Genomic DNA, 17,330 nt, shown 5'->3' with positions numbered 1-17,330 from the left:
CGTAAAATCTAAAGCTACAGGCATCTGGAGCAGCATCGACTCTTATAAGCTACGGCTTCGAGTTGGTTACACTCCGGGTGTAACGAGCGTGTCTTTTCGGCCCAGTTCGTAGTTAATTATTAAATATAAATTTAGATAATTTATTTTCGAATACAAAATTTATTTCACTCTACGAACAGTCGAGACCAGCCACGTTACGATGTATTCTGCCATGAACGCACGGTACATGTCAGAATATTCTTTTTCTCGCGAAAAGCGGGTTATTAATCTGCGGAGTGACCCAATGGCTGCGTTGATAGAGTCGCCAAGTTGACTCTCGAGGGCTTTAAGCGGTAATCTCACTACGTAGCGTCCATCAGGCTGTCGATAATGCGTTTGACGAAAGTGAACTTCACATTCGTCTTCTTCAGCGGTGTTGAGCGGTGAATTACCTGATGGAACCTCTTCCTGCTCCCAAAACTTTGCGATAGCGTCTTTTGATGATGTGTCTAATGACGCATGTGATGCTGCATGTGACGTGGAAGCGTGTTTAGCGGTGACAGTTCCATAGACAATCCAACCAACCGTAGTGGATTGTGCGATCGGAGAATTGCGAACTCCACGTTCAATCTCAGCATTCATTATCTGTGCGGCTGGTGATGCACCTACAATAATGTCTACAGGACGCGGCTGTCGATAGTGCGGGTCAGCGAGATTGAGATTATCAAGATGCGGCCATTTCGGATCAGCGATCACGAACGATGGAAGATCTACCGTCAGTGTTGGTAGAATATGCATGCTGACATGCATTGAAGCGGGTGTACACAGCGAATGAAGTTCAATTGTGCTCACACCTAGTGAACTTCCTGCGGAGACATTGCCAATGCCCTTGAGCATAATCATGTCACGTTGTAGGGGTTGTACAAGCTTCATGAAGAGCGTCTGTCTCATAAATGAGAGCTCTGAGCCTTGATCAATCAAAACTCTTGCAGTGATGGGATTACCATGATGCGGACGGACCTGGACTAAAGCGGTAGCTGGCAAAACTTGAGCGGAAAGTGAATCTGGAATAATCAACGGTTAATGTCAAGCTGTAAACGGTCTAAAGGAACGATTAGTTGCCTGTGCAGAAGATTTAGGCTGCAGCGAAGCTGATTTCGTTGGTGCATCCAAACTGGATGAACGCGTGGTGACGTTGACCACATTTTCGGCAGTCTTGAGCGGTCTTGCAGTCTGCGGCGCGGTGCGGAACACGACAGTTGAATCACAAGTTGTATTTTTCAACTATCTTGCGTAGTTCTCCATATAGAAGTTATTTTAGGCCCGAAGTCAAGTTTTCAGTCTTAATAAAGCGGAAAGTTCAGCGTACCAGTGTACGAATGACTACCAGGTGCAGCACCCGATGTGCTCCGCGATGCTCCTGACACTCGACCCTTCCTAGCGCAATAAACTTCACTCTCACATCACAATTATTAGCGGTATAATAAATTTAAATTAATTGAGATAGAGCCAGCCTGATCCGGCTCGAGGGACCAAATGTAAAATGCTGAAAATGCGGGAAAGCGGAGGATCAGGTTTTGGTCTGGATATCTCAATTAAAACGCGGAAATATTATTAAAAGAAACCCTACAAATTTATTTACACAAATTACTCTTAATATTTATTTAATATGTTAGCGGATTGTTTAAATAAAAGCGGATAAATAAGGCACTGCGTGATTAATAAAGCGAAGCCGGTTGAAACGTGGTTGAGCACACTGCCGACACTGGAAAGCGGAGAATTATTTTTACAAATAACACAATTTATCTGTAACAAACTAAAGCGGATTAATAATAATTAATTTAAGCAAATTAAATTATTAAATAAGCGAAATGCTTATTAGCAAAAAGCGAAAGTAAAGTAACACTAATGGTGACTTAATGCAACGAAAGCGTGGAAGCGAAAGATAATAATAATGCGTCTTCTTCCTCGTCGACTTGGGAAAGAAAACTTATTGCGCATGTCTGCTGAGCAATCAGCCAATCACGCCATGACGTGATCAGCCAAGCTAAGCTTTGTGCAGGCGATTAGTTTAAGCGGGAACTAGCAGTTTTTTTTCTTATTTTTTTTGAGATTTCTCAAAATTTCTCAAAATCTATCGGTCCAAATCATTTCAAATTGAGAGGAAATCTAGGTTTAGCTAAGCCCTTCCGAATGGCACCAACTGCGATGAAATCAGTCTAACCCTTCAAAAGTTTAAAAGGTTTGCCTTGCGCACTTGCGCGCGCGCGCGCGCGCGCGCGCGCGCTTGCGCGCGCGCGCGCGCGCGCACTTGCGCGCGCGCGCGCGCGCGCGCCGCGCACTTGCTTGCGCGCGCGCGCGCGCTTGCGCGCGCGCGCGCGCGCGCGCGCGCGCGCGCGCGCGCGCGCTTGCGCGCGCGCACTTGCGCGCGCGCGCGCGCGCGCGCGCACTTGCCGCGCGCGCGCCGCGCGCGCGCGCGCGCGCGCGCGCGCGCGCGCGCGCGCGCGCGCGCGCACTTGCCGCGCGCGCGCTTGCTTGCACTTGCCGCCGCGCGCGCGCGCGCGCGCGCGCGCGCGCGCGCGCGCGCGCGCCGCGCGCGCGCGCGCGCGCGCGCGCGCGCGCGCGCGCGCGCTTGCGCGCGCGCGCGCGCGCGCGCGCGCGCGCGCGCGCGCGCGCGCGCGCGCGCGCGCGCGCGCACTTGCGCACTTGCGCGCGCGCGCGCGCGCCTTGCCTTGCCGCACCGCGCGCCCCGCGCGCGCGCGCGCGCGCGCGCGCGCGCGCGCGCGCGCGCGCGCGCGCGCGCGCGCGCGCGCGCGCGCGCGCGCGCGCGCGCGCGCGCGCGCGCGCGCGCGCGCGCGCGCGCGCGCGCGCGCGCGCGCGCGCGCGCGCGCGCGCGCGCGCGCGCGCGCGCGCGCGCGCGCGCGCGCGCGCGCGCGCGCCGCGCGCGCGCGCGCGCGCGCGCGCGCGCGCGCGCGCGCGCGCGCGCGCGCGCGCGCGCGCGCGCGCGCGCGCCTTGCGCGCGCGCGCGCGCGCGCGCGCGCGCGCGCGCGCGCGCGCGCGCGCGCGCGCGCGCGCGCGCGCGCGCGCGCGCGCGCGCGCGCGCGCGCGCGCGCGCGCGCGCGCGCGCGCGCGCGCGCGCGCGCGCGCGCGCGCGCGCGCGCGCGCGCGCGCGCGCGCGCGCGCGCGCGCGCGCGCGCGCGCGCGCGCGCGCGCGCGCTTGCGCGCGCGCGCGCGCGCGCGCGCGCGCGCGCGCGCCTTGCGCGCGCGCGCGCGCGCGCGCGCGCGCCCTTGCCCCGCGCTTGCGCGCTGCGCGCGCCTTGCCGCACTTGCTTGCGCCTTGCCGCCTTGCCTGCGCGCCTTGCGCGCGCGCGCGCGCGCGCGCGCGCCGCGCGCGCGCGCGCCGCGCGCTTTACTTGCGCGCGCGCACTTGCGCGCGCGCGCGCGCGCGCGCGCGCGCGCGCGCGCGCGCGCGCGCGCGCGCGCGCGCGCGCGCGCGCGCGCGCGCGCGCGCGCGCGCGCGCGCGCGCGCGCGCGCGCGCGCGCGCGCGCGCGCGCGCGCGCGCGCGCGCGCGCGCGCGCGCGCGCGCGCGCGCGCGCGCGCGCGCGCGCGCGCGCGCGCGCGCGCGCGCGCGCGCGCGCGCGCGCGCGCGCGCGCGCGCGCGCGCGCGCGCGCGCGCGCGCGCGCGCGCGCGCGCGCGCGCGCGCGCGCGCGCGCGCGCGCGCGCGCGCGCGCGCGCGCGCGCGCGCGCGCGCGCGCGCGCGCGCACTTGCGCGCGCGCGCGCGCGCGCGCGCGCGCGCGCGCGCGCGCGCGCGCGCGCGCGCGCGCGCGCGCGCGCGCGCGCGCGCGCGCGCGCGCGCGCGCGCGCGCGCGCGCGCGCGCGCGCGCGCGCGCCGCGCGCGCGCGCGCCGCCCGCTGCCGCGCGCGCGCGCGCGCGCGCGCGCGCGCGCGCGCGCGCGCGCGCGCGCGCGCGCGCGCGCGCGCGCGCGCGCGCGCGCGCGCGCGCACTTGCGCGCGCGCGCGCGCGCGCGCGCGCGCGCGCGCGCGCGCGCGCGCGCGCGCGCGCGCGCGCGCGCACTTGCCGCGCGCGCACTTGCGCGCGCTTGCGCGCGCGCGCGCGCGCGCGCGCGCGCGCGCGCGCGCGCGCGCGCGCGCGCGCGCGCGCGCGCTTGCGCGCGCGCGCGCGCGCTTGCGCGCGCGCGCACTTGCCCGCACTTGCCGCCCTTGCACTTACCACCGTGTCTGGGACGCAAAAATCGGGATGTTATTGGTTTTACCCCGTTTTGCAAAAATTGAGTTTTCATCAGATCTCGACGTTTTGAGGTCCTAGGATGCTTCCCTGACTGTTCCCGCGATGGTGTCTGTATGTCTCTATGTATGTGTGTGTGTGTGTGTGTGTGTGTGTGTTTTTTCCCTTTTAGGGGGGGGAATCCTTTTTACGGATTCTAGGCATAGTTGTTTGGCCTGGATATGTGGCGACTCGACGCAGCGTCATACTAAAAACTCGACGCTAACGCCCCTACCCACTAAACCCTAAACCCCTTTCTCTTCTATCCTCTGATCCCCCATGGTACCGCCGTAAGGCATTTCTTCGCGGGGGGAGGAATTAGCTGCCGCTCTTCCTTCTGGTGGCTAAGATGTTATTTCTTCCTTCTAGATTCTGTCTTTTGCTCTTTTTCTCTCGATGGAACGCAGCTCTGTAAGCACTTCTGTGACAAAAGTGTTCGTTGCATTCCAGGCAGCTTCTGAAGACAGCATTGCTTCTACGACTGACTCTGGTTGACTTCTCCTCTTCAAGATCCTCTCCAGCTCCTCACGTTGTGGATTAAAACGCGAGCACTCGAAAAAAACGTGCTCCGCATCTTCAGTGACTCCAGGGCAGGACGGGCACTCCGGAGAATCGTCATGCCTAAAGCGGTGAAGATAAGCCCGAAAACAGCCATGTCCTGACAACATCTGCGTTAGGTAGTAGTTGACCTCTCCGTGTTTCCGGTTCAGCCAAATGTCGATCTTTGGTATGAGACGATGCGTCCATCTACCCTTCTCTGCGGTCCGATCAATTCCAAAAAATCAGCTCTAATCAGCTCTTAACCTTAAAAAACCACGTCGATTGCCACCAGCCCGGTCAAAATCGGTTAATTTGTTCGTGAGATATCGTTGTCGAAAAAAATTAAAAAAAATGTTTATTTTCAGAATTTCTATGAAATTTTTAGTCTGACCAGTCTACGCTTGAAGATTTTTTAAAGAACTCAAAAAACTGCGTTGAATGCCGTAAACCGCGAGAAAATCGGTTAATTTATTCAAAAGTTATTGCGGTTTGAAAATTCAAAAAATAGTGTTCTATAAAACTTCCATTAGCCTTTTGAGCTAGAAGAGCTCAAAAGCACAGAACAGCGATTTATTTGAGCTCGGAGAGCTCAAAATTACACATAAATCACATTTTTAAGCTCGAAGAGCTTAAAAAATAAGTGGATTGTTGAGCACTTAAGTATGGAGGTAGCGGGAACTTGCAGGGATGGCCTTTAGGGTCAACCGTTTTCCTAATTTTTAACTTCCCGCTAAAAATCTCAGATTTTCAAAAATCGGGAAGTTATTGTTTTCACCCCGTTTTGCAAAAATCGAGTTTTCATCAGATCTCGACGTTTGAAGGTCACAGGAAGCTTCCCTGACTATCCCCGCGAGGTTGTCACTATGTCTGTATGTATGTGTGTGTGTGTGTGTGTGTGTGTGTGTGTGTGTGTGTGTGTGTGTGTGTGTGTGTGTATGTCAACTTCTCATCACTTTTGAACGGCTTGACCGATTTGGTCACAGTTGGTGCCATTCGAAAGGGTTCGACTAAACTTAGATTTTAAATACAACTGGGACCAATTCGGATCGATAGATTTTGAGAAATCTTAATAAAACTGCGAAAAATTTTTTTTTTTCAAATGTAGTTTTTTTGAATAACTTTCAAACGGCTTGACCGATCAATTCTAAAAACTTATCAGCCTTTAACATTAAAAAACCACGTCGATCGCCACCAAGCCGGTCAAAACCGGTTGATTCTTTCGTGAGTTATCGTTGACGAAAGAAATCGAAATTATGTGTTTTTTTCGAATTACACTGGAATTTCCGGTCCGATAAATTTGTGTTTGAAAACATATTATAGAATTTGAAAAACTGCGTTGAATTCCGCCAACGAAGTGAAAATCGGTTCATTTATTCAAAAGTTATTGCGATTTGAAAATTCAAAAAATAGTGTTTTATCAAACTTTCATCAGTTTTTTGATCTCGGAGAGCTAAAAATTACACGAAAATTATATTTTTGAGCTTGAAGAGCTCAAAAACGTAATAAGTAGAATTTTGAGTGCTTAATTACGAAATTAGCGGAAAGTCGCAGGGATGGCCTTCAGGGTCAACTGTTTTCCTAATTTTTTTTCCGTAAGAATAAGTGAATAAGGACGAATACTATGTTCAAGTAAACGAGACGAAGTCCAATAATTCACGACGTCACCGCTGAGAAATGACAAACTTTTGTATGAAGGGTTTCATTAATTTGTCCCTAATAACCTATAAAATTTTTTAACATCTCCGTACATCTACAAATATACATGTTTATTACAGGTTAGATCTCCTTAGAACTCCGTACATTAAAAACTCGCTAAAATTTAGATATACGTAGGTCTATTTCATTTTTTCCCGGTAATTTATTAATAGAATTGCATATCGAAATGTCGCATGGAGATTCATAAAATTTCATTTTTTTCATTTACTTTGATGGAATTTTTAGTAATATTTTTCTATGGTACGCCGTTTTACTATTTAATAACAGAAAATAAATGATCTTAAAATTAATAACTAAAAGGAAAAATTCAGATTTTATATAAAAACATAATCAAAATATAATAGATTAATATTATGTTTATACTTAAATTTTTTAAGGAATAATTATTATGTAGGAACATAATAATATATCAAAGAATTGAAATTTTGAGTTGAGCTGATGACAAAAAGAACATTTTTATTATGTGTCATCATAATTAAAAATATGAGCTTAATGATTGTGTGAGGACATAATTTTAACTAACAATTTTTTTTATTTAGTGACATAAATTAAATTAGCTCCGCTAGATTCATATTTTTGGAATAATTATTTATAACATTTTAATTTCTTTTAATCTAAAATTTAATACAAATATGGCACGCCGCTTTACTATTTAATCAGCTAATATTTTTGCAGAACATAAAAAAAAAAAATTTATTTTTAATTTGAAAACGAATTTTTTGAGTGAATTTTTAACTTCCCGCTACGAAAATCGAAGATTTTCAAAAATCGGGAAGTTATTGTTTTCACCCCGTTTTGCAAAAATCGAGTTTTCATCAGATCTCGACGTTTGAAGGTCACAGGAAACTTCCTTAACTATCCCCGCGAGGTTGTCACGGTGTCTGTATGTGTGTGTGTGTTCTTTTTTTTTTTTTGTTTGAAGGGGGGGGAATCCTTTTTACGGATTCTAGGCATAGTTGTTTGGCCTGGATATGTGGCGACTCGACGCAGTGTCATACTAAAACTCGACGCTAACGCCCCTACCCACTAAACCCTAAACCCCTTTTCTTCTTTCCTCTAATCCCTCATGGAAACCGCCGTCAGGCATTACTTCGTGAGGGGAGGATCTAGCCACTGCTCTTTCTTCTGGTAGCTAAGGTGTTATTTTACCTTTCTTCTAGTTGTTGTCATTTGCTCTTCTTCTTTCGATGGAACGCAAGTCTATAAGGACTTCTGTTGCAAATGTGCTGATGGCGTTCCAGGAAGCTCTTGATGACAACATTGCTTCTACTATTGTCTCTGCTTGGATTTTCTTCTTTAGGATCATCTCCAGCTCATCTCGCTGTGGGTAAAACCGTGGGCACTCAAAGAAAACGTGCTCCGCGTCTTCATTGATTCCTGGGCAGGACGGGCACTCCGGTGAATCATCATGCTTGAAGCGGTGAAGATACGTCCGAAAAAATCCATGTCCTGACAACAACTGCGTCAGATAGTAATTGACCTCGCCATGACTTCGGTTTAGCCAAACGTCGATTTTCGGTATGAGACGGTGTGTCCATCTCCCTGTTGTCGCGGCGTCCCACTGCGATTGCCATCGTGCGATGCTGTTCTGCCGTTCTTTAGCTCTGAGTTCCTCGGCACTTAGTGTGGTTGTCCTCTTTCGTTGGTAACGGTTCCGTCTTTCCTCAGCTAGGACTCTGAGCGGCAAAGTTCCGGAAATGACACACACTGCTTCCTCTGATATTGTTCGAAAGGCGCTGGTTACTCTTAGCGCGCTCAGTCGGTAAACTGGACATGCTTTCCTCCATGATTCTTGGATCTCAAGTGCGTCGGCCTAAATGGATATACCATATGTGAGGACCGATGTAACTACTGATGATAGCAATGACCTCCTTGTCGGCTTCGGGCCACCGATGTTGGGCATCAATCGTACTAGGTTGGCTACTACTGCTGATGCTTTGGCGGTCACGTGTTCAACTTGTTGTTTGAAGTTAAGTCGGGCATCGAACATCACTCCCAGATATCGAATGAATGATTGGGATGTGATTTCTTGGTCTCCGACGTTTAGATTGATCGTTTCCACCACTTTTCTGCTAGTGATAAGTACAGCCTCGGTCTTCTGTTTAGCCAGTTGTAGATTTACTGTGTCCATCCACTGGTTAATTCGCTCAAAGGTGATAGCGAACATATGCTTTATCTTATCAAGATGCTTGGCGACGATTACTACGGCTACGTCGTCCGCGTACGCTACCAGTTTGACGTTTCTTGGTAGTTTCAGTCTCAGCAATCCGTTGTACATGACATTCCAGAGAAGTGGACCGAGAACAGAACCCTGCGGTACACCTCCAGTAACATCATACTCCTTTGGACCATTCTTCGTGTCATATCTCAGGACTCTATCTGTGAAGTAGCTAGCGACTATCCTTCGTAGGTATCCTGGTACGTTCATCTCTTGAAGGGCTTGCTGGTACCGGCGATTGCGTCTTTGGCTATACCGACAACCAGGTTGATCGCATCCAGGGTTGATCGTCCTTTCCGAAATCCGTACTGATTGTCTGCTAAGAGTGGATCGACAACTGCTTCTATCCTTTGGTGGATTATACGTTCTAGTATCTTACCGGCTGTATCCAGCATGCAGAGTGGCCGATAAGATGACGGTTCTTCCGGTGGCTTTTTTCCTTTAGGAAGTAATACCAGCCGTTGTTGTTTCCACTTCCGAGAAAAAATCCCTTCCTTCAAGCAGATGTTGTAGACGTCGAGGAATAACGCTGGTGCTGCTTTAATAGATGTTTTCAAGGCAATATTAGAAATTCCGTCCAATCCCGGTGCTTTATTATTCCCAACGCGGTTACAAGCTTCCATCAGTTCTTCTTTCGTGACAGGTGGAATATCATTCAGTTCGTCCTGTGTCAACAGATAGTTGAAAACGCGCTGTCGTGGAAACAGCGCAGTCATGATCTTCTGTAAGAGTTGAGGACACGTAGGAGACGGCATTAGCTGATATTTCAGGTATGCCATGACTACCTTGTAAGGTCTACTCCACAAGTCTTTGTCCACCTCGTTGATTAGCTCTTTCCAGCAGTTCTTCTTGCTATCCTTGATGGCTTTGTTTAAATGTCGACGAGCTTTCTTGTATTCTGCGACTAGTTCCGCTGAGTCAGGCCGCCGATAACCACGCTGAGATATTCTTCTTTTCTTGAGACACTCTTTCCGTAGGAGGCTGATGTGTTCGTTCCACCAGTGCACCGAAGGTCTTTGGTTCATGCCCCGTTTACGGGGCATGCAGGTGTCGCAAGCCTGGGTCACTCTCTTCATCAAGTCCTTGGTCATTTCTTCTGCAGATCCACCTGGGTCAAAGGATTTCACCTTCCACCCAACGATGTCAAGCTTCTTAGCCGGTCTTCTAGGATTCTGGTCCTTTGATACTTCCCAGAGAATCGCATTGTGATCGCTGGCCGTGTAGATTTCCATCACCTTCAAGTCGTAGTTTCCTTTGATGAGGCTGCTGCTGACAAAAGTAAGATCCACAATAGAACTTGCGTCTCCTTTAGTGTACGTCAGCGCATCGCCGCTGTTTAACAATACTACATCTAACGTAGAAAAAGCTTCCAGTAGTTCTTTACCTCAAGCGTTGGTGTGTTTGCTGCCCCATTCCACTGCCCAGGCGTTGAAGTCTCCAGCTATTGCCACTGGGTAGTACTGCTTCGCGTCCTCCGTCAGTCGATCCAGAAAGTCCATGAATTCAACAATAGTGAAGCTAGGTGGTGCGTAGCAGCTGTAAAAGCGGATGCCGTCTACCGATGCTGCTACAAAGCCGGCGCTGCCATTGTTAACGACACTCTGGAAGGGGAGCTTGCAACAGGACCATATGACAGCTTTTGTGGTGCAGTCAGTTTCCCATGGTTGGCCGCCGAGGTGTTTATACGGTTCCGATATAAGCACAAAGTCAAGCTTCTGTTCACGTACTGTCTACATGAGCAAATCATGTGCCGCCTCACAGTGGTTGATGTTTAGCTGCAGTATTCTCATTTTCGTTTATCAGTTATCTTCTTGAGTGCCTCTTGGTATACTGGGCATCTGCTTGTGCCGGCATGATGGGCGTTATTCTCTGTACCGGGTTGATCCGCACACAGTGCGCATTTAGCAGGCTTATTACATTCGGCGATTTTGTGTCCCTCTTCTCCACATTTAATGCAAAGTTTGGAGCGGTCGACTTCACTTGTGCACTGAACCGCACGGTGTCCAAAATACCAGCATTTATAACATCGGACTGGTCTTAGTACTGTTCTAATACGACAATTGGTCCAGCCGATCCTAATCTTGCCGTGTTCTCCTACCACTTTCTGCGCTACCGTTGCTGCCAGAGTCACCGACGCAATTTGTGTTCTGCTACGTAAGACCTTACGAATTTTAATGGCCTCTACTGTTATACCACAATCGTTTCCAGCTGCCTCTTGTAAAGCTGTTAGAATGTCATCTTTAGTTGTAGTATCGTCAATATCGCGAATTTCCAGGACTTCTTCAGGTCCTGTACTAATGACATTTGCGTCCTCCTTAAGTATTCCCACGATAGTCTTCTGCAGGTCTTTACCTCTATCACTACTGCCTTTCGACAGCGTGATGAGAATGTTCACTGTCGTAGTCCTGCGTATCTTCTCGACTGTGTTGCGGACCTGATCCGGGCGAACGTCCGCCTTGATCCGTGTAAGTATTTCAGAATACTTATCTTTGTTCGCTGGACGGATAATAAGTGCCTCCGGTCTCGTTGCTGTTCTTCTTGGCTTCTGGTTCGGCTTCGGTGGAGGCACCAGAGGTTTTTCTGGGGGCAGTTTCCTGCGCTCCTTCTTCTTGTCCTTTCTGGACTGCACCTTTTCCCAGCCTGGCTTCTTGTTCTGTTCACCAGAGTTTTGTGAAAGATCCTTAACCACTTCCTGCTTCTTGATGGGATGACCAGGTCCAAGGTCTTTCAGCTTCTTGGGAGTATGAAAAGCTCCGCTTTCGGGAGAACGAATTTTTCTTTTCAACTTCCTCAGGATGTGGCCGTCTTGGTCAAAGGATTCAGTCTCTGCCGTTGTGATAGTTTCACTTTCTTCTTCAGCGACTGATTCTCCGTCACCTTCGGCTGCAGTGTCCATCGCTTCTTCAACAACCACTTGACTGTTTCTCTCCGATGTAGCACAAGGGGTGCAGTGTAATGATGAGCGCCATTCTTCGTCCAGTTTTTTGAAACGTTGAAGTGCGTTCGCTACACTAGTCGCCTTGTTTTTTATCTCCTTGTGAATGTTGACCTTTGACTGTGTAACGGGTTGTTTTTACTTACCGCTCATTGGCCCCTTAATTAATTTAATAAAAAAAAAAACAATACCTAGCAGAAATGATTCTAAATCAACAAGGGCGCCACCAGGATTTTGTATCTCGGTTCCTGGAACAGGAAACCAGAGCTGAGCTTATAATCAGGTACAGAGAGTGGAGGAAGGTGGTCTGAAAGAAATAAATTTCTAATTAACAACGGTACCCAAAATTTATTAATCAACAAAATAAAATAGCAACTTTTTCCGCTCGCACGTTCACTGACTCACTTAAGACTAACTTAACACTACGACTTATTACCACCGAGAATTCCGGGCTAAAACCGACGCCTCAACTTAACTTAGGTAGCCAGTAAAGCAACTCGTACAGAGGCTATCGTATATGAGGGCGATGTGTAAATTCCTTATAACTAACAAAAATTCTTAATCCTACAGTACCCTCATATGGAGCGTCTATACTGTAGTTTCTAACTAAATCGCGCTGTCCAACGGACCCTCACGCTCTATCAAAATTCTTAATCCTGACGGTACCCTCTTATGGAGCGTCTATACCGCAGTTTTTAACTAAGTCGCGCTGTCCACCGGACCCTCACGCTCTATGAATACCTCACACCACCCGCACGATCTTCACACACATAACCCGCTCATACACACACACACTGGCTCTACTTTACTTTTTACTTCTGACTTATAAAATTAAACTCCAAAATGACAACATTAATTTTTTTATTAAAATTTTCACTCATAAGCTCGCAATTAAATCGTAACCCATTTTCACAACTAATAATTTAATTCTCAAAAAATCTACACTAAAAATCGACGCTTGAATTTATTCCAAATTATCCACGAGTTTAATACTCAACATTAAATAAAATTTTAGGAACAATATCGACGCAAAATTTTACTCCAATTTCAACTCGTAATTTTATTTCTTAAATTTTGAATAAATTCTTAATAATATTTCTTTGTAAAATTCTAACTAATTTTCTGGGATTTAATCCATGCCGTTAAATTCAGAATTTAATTAATAAAATAAATTTATTTAAACCAATCTAAGATGTTAACAATTATCAATTGGCCAAATTAACAAATTAATTACTCAAGACTTCCAAACCCAAGAGGTCTAGAACATTCTTCGGGTATAAGATCCCCAGGAAGAATGCTCACAATGCTAACGAATAAGATTTAATTACAATTAATTAATTATTTAATTATTATTAGGCAAAATATTATAAACAATTGAATTATCAAAATTTTGATTTAATAATGAGAAGTAGTAAAATTGATGAGCCGGGTATATGACCCCCTTGGCTCATCAAAAATGTGAAAGTCTTAATACTTGGTTAAATTTGTGCTGAGGAAGCTCTTTGTTCAAAACTGGCTTCCTTCTTGGACTTTTTGGCTGCTGATGTTGTTGAACTGAGCACTGCACTACTTCTAACTCACCGCAGCTACTCAACTGAGCAAAAAACCCAAAATTTCCCCCACTTAATGCTAATGGGTCCCGAAGACCGAGACGCGCCAGTGCTGCGTCGAATAATTATCACGCGTGTGTGGTTTTACCGTCACAGGGTAAATAGCCCTATTACAACTGAACGAAAACATTTAACTCGATGGTCAGTTTTTCTAGGCGTTCCAACGCTTGTGACCGCTTCATTTCAGCGCTCGTTTCAATCACTGCTTGTTGGGCATGTAGCTCGTTTCCACTCTTGTTTGTTTCCTGTGGGTTACTCATACGTTTTTGATTTACCAGCGCATCGTACGGAGTGGAGCGGGTTGTCATAACTAGGAACGGGTGTACCCTCAGAGATAGTACTCCTACCCCAGTTCCCTGAGGCCTAGCCGACACTTAGCCAGTCCCGGAATACACGGACGGACTAGACTCGCTCGGAGCGGTGAAGATTCCGATCTCTAACACTCACTGCGTACTTCCTGATCAAGGCCCGAAGTGGCTGGCTCCTGATCCACTGCTGCAACTTTCACCTCGGCAGAGCAAGCTCACATCAGCCGTGGCCTGCATCGTCGGAAACTACGATACAGGTTCCGGACACTCCCAGTGAGTTACAGCAGGAACCAATCGTCTTGCTAGGTCAGTTAGTGTAACCAACCCATTAAAGGGGAGTTTTGTCCACGGGAGCTTATTTTGTTTGGTTATTTTGCTTGGCTCCTACCCGCTGTACCTCATCAACTAAGAGATTAAGTGTCATCCAAGGACAGCGAGCGTTCTCCCATCCACTCGGGGAGACGCGCCCGGTGGCAGCATGTGAACCGCTTATAACTTTTGAACGGCTTGACCGGTTTCATCGCAGTTGGTACCATTCGAAAGGGCTTGACCAAACTTAGATTTTAAAAACTATTTGGATCGATTCAGATCAATAGATTTTGAGAAATCTTAAAAAAACTGAAAAAAAAAATTTTTTTCAAATGTGGTTTTTTTGGAATAACTTTTAAACGGCTCAATGGTTCAATTCCAAAAACTAATCAGCTCATAACTTTAAAAAACCACGTCGATCGCCACCAGTCTGGTCAAAATCGGTTGATTCGTTCAAGAGATATCGTGAACGAAAGAAAACCGAAAAAAGTGTTTTTTCGGAATAACTCCGAAATTTCTAACGCGATCAATTCAAAATTTAAGATTATTTATGAGGCTTAAAAAAATGCGTCGAATGCCGCCAACCGCATGAAAATCGGTTTATTAATTCAAAAGTTATTGTGGTTTAAAAATTCAAAAAATAGTGTCATCAAATCCTTATCACAATTTTGAGTTCGAAGAGCTCAAAAGCATAGGAAAGCAATCTCTTTGAGCTAGGAGAGATCAAAACAACCCATAAATTGTATTTTTGAGCTCGAAGAGCTCAAAAACGTCATTGGTGCAATTTTAAGCGCCTGAGTATGGAATAAGCGGGAAGTTGCAGGGATGGCCTTCAGGGTCAACCGTTTTCCTAATTTTTATTCATGTACTGACATAATTATTTTATGTACTGACATAAAATTAAATGCTATTGCATAGGAAGAGATACAAAAATACACGAATTATAATTATGTTACGACATAATTATAATGATTAGGAATTATTCTTTTGAAAAAATAAAAACATTTTTATTATCTTGTAATTATAATGAATACAATACAATTATGTTTAAAGATAAAATACATAATTTTTTTCATTATTAATAACATAATAAAAATCATTAAAATTATGTGACAACATAAAAAAAATGGATTAATTTAATATAAAACAATTTAATAATCTTTGCAAAATTTTTATTTTGATTGATCAAAATAAAAATTCACAGATTTTAGTAAAAAGTGAAATCATAATGAATATTTGAAAAAAATTTATGCCACAACACAACTAAAATTCAGACAATTTTTATTTTGTCCCACCATAATTAATTATATTGTTAACGAATTTTTATTATCTAGTGACATAAATTTAATTTGAATTATTTATCTTAAAAATAAATAAAATATTAATGATAAATAAAAATGATCTTGTAACATGATGATATAAAGCAACTGATAGTATTTCCATACATAATGTTAATTCAAACCTTTCCATTGTGTACATAATTTTAATTTCGAATTTCTATTATGTACATAATTTTAATTCAAACATTTCCATTATGTACATAATCTTAATTTCGAACTTCTATTATGTACATAATTTTAATTTAAACATTTCCATTATGTACATAATTTTAATTCAAACATTTCCATTATGTACATAATTTTAATTCTCAACGGGTACGTTTTCTTTGGTACGAAAATTTTCATACATGCGCAAAACGTCTGCGCGTAATTTTTCCCCGCGAAAATTTGAAATGTTAAGAAAAATAAATATTTAAAATTTAATAACGGTTTGTTTGTCTGGACTCCGCGTTAATTACCCTTCAGAAAAAAATTACAACGAAGATAGCAATTGAAAATCGTAATTTCTAAATAAAGAATCATTTTTTCTCTCGAATTCTAATTAGCAATTAAAAATACAAGAAACAAAATTTGAAAAACGGTTGACCCTAAAGGCCATCTCTGCAACTTCCCGCTAATCTCAAACGCCAAGCGATCGTATTGTAGCTTGTTGAGACGTTTCGAGCTCTTTGAGTTAGAAAATACGATTTGAATGTTATTTTGAGCTCTCCAAGCTCAAAGATACTTTTTTTCATGCTATTGAGCTCTTCGAGCTCAAAATTTGAAAAAACACTTTTTCGGAATTTTTTGGCTTGCTATCTCACGAACGAATCAACCGATTCTAACCAGCGGCGATCAACGTGGTTTTCTAAAGTTAAGAGCTGATTAGTTTTAGGGTTTGATCGATAAAGCCACTTCGATGTTATTTCAAAAAAACTATTTTTCGATACTTTTGTTTTTGAGATTTCTGAAAGTCTAGCGAACCGAAATGGTTCAAATTTTTGGAAAATTTAATGGCAAGGATACTCTTTGGAATGTTAAAGTTTGGTTCAAGATCGGTCGAATCGTTCAGAAGTTGGTAAAACCAATTACTTCCCGAACTTATAAAAAATTTTCAATTTTTCTTAACGGGAAGTTAAAAACTTAGAAAAATTTTTTTTTTGATTTATATTTTTTAAATATCTTCGAAATGACTCAAGTGCGATCAATTTACCAGAACTTTTGGCATTTGTCAAACCAATATTGGAGGTAAAAAAAATTGGTTTTTTCAAAAATCCTGAAAAAATCTTGTAAAAAATTAATTTCAGTTTTTAAAACTACCCTTTAATTTTTGTGCAACCCGTGATTATTAAGGAATTGGTGTTATTCAAGGATTCAATAATTATTTTCATTCAAAGCCGGACAACTACACAAGAAATTGACGCAAAGAAACTTTGTAAAAACGAAATTGACGCTCGATAAACAGGCTATCAACCTCACGAGATTATTTACCCCGAAAAAATGTTTCCAAGTCCCTGGACCAAGAATGAGAATCCAAAAAATTACCAAATTTTTACTTCCCGCTAAGAAAATTGAAAATTTTAGAAAATACGGAAGTTTTTGACTTGACCTCGTTTTTCGAAAATCGAGTTTTCGACGGATATTGACGTTCTGAGGTCCTACGAAGCTTCCCCAAAAGTAGATTTCGAGATATCTCAAATATAAAATAAAAAAAAAAATGTTTTTTTGGAATAACTTTCAAACAGGTTGAGCGATCTATTTCAAAATATAATCAACACTTTAACTAAAGAAATGACGTAGATTTTTGCAAACTACATCAAAATCGGTTAAAGCGTTGAAGACAAATCGTTAACGAAAAATTTTGAAAAAAGTGTTTTTTTTCGAATAACTTCGAAATTTCTTCTTAAATCATTTTTTATGTAGAGGGTTAGCTATTAGTGCTTAAAATACTGCGTCGAACGTTGAAAAGTTCGTCAAAATCGGTCGATTCATTCGTGAGATATTCAACTTTGAAAATTTCAAAAAAAGTGTTTCCTAAACTGTAAATTACAGTTGTAAATTAAACTGAATTTCAAAATTAAAATTTAGATGAAACAAATTTCTTCTAAT

Source organism: Cotesia glomerata, linkage group LG10 (assembly GCF_020080835.1).
Source record: "Cotesia glomerata isolate CgM1 linkage group LG10, MPM_Cglom_v2.3, whole genome shotgun sequence".
NCBI classification, from domain to species: Eukaryota; Metazoa; Arthropoda; class Insecta; order Hymenoptera; family Braconidae; genus Cotesia; species Cotesia glomerata.
The sequence above is the reverse complement of the archived record's forward strand: the minus strand, read 5'-3'. Positions refer to the sequence as shown.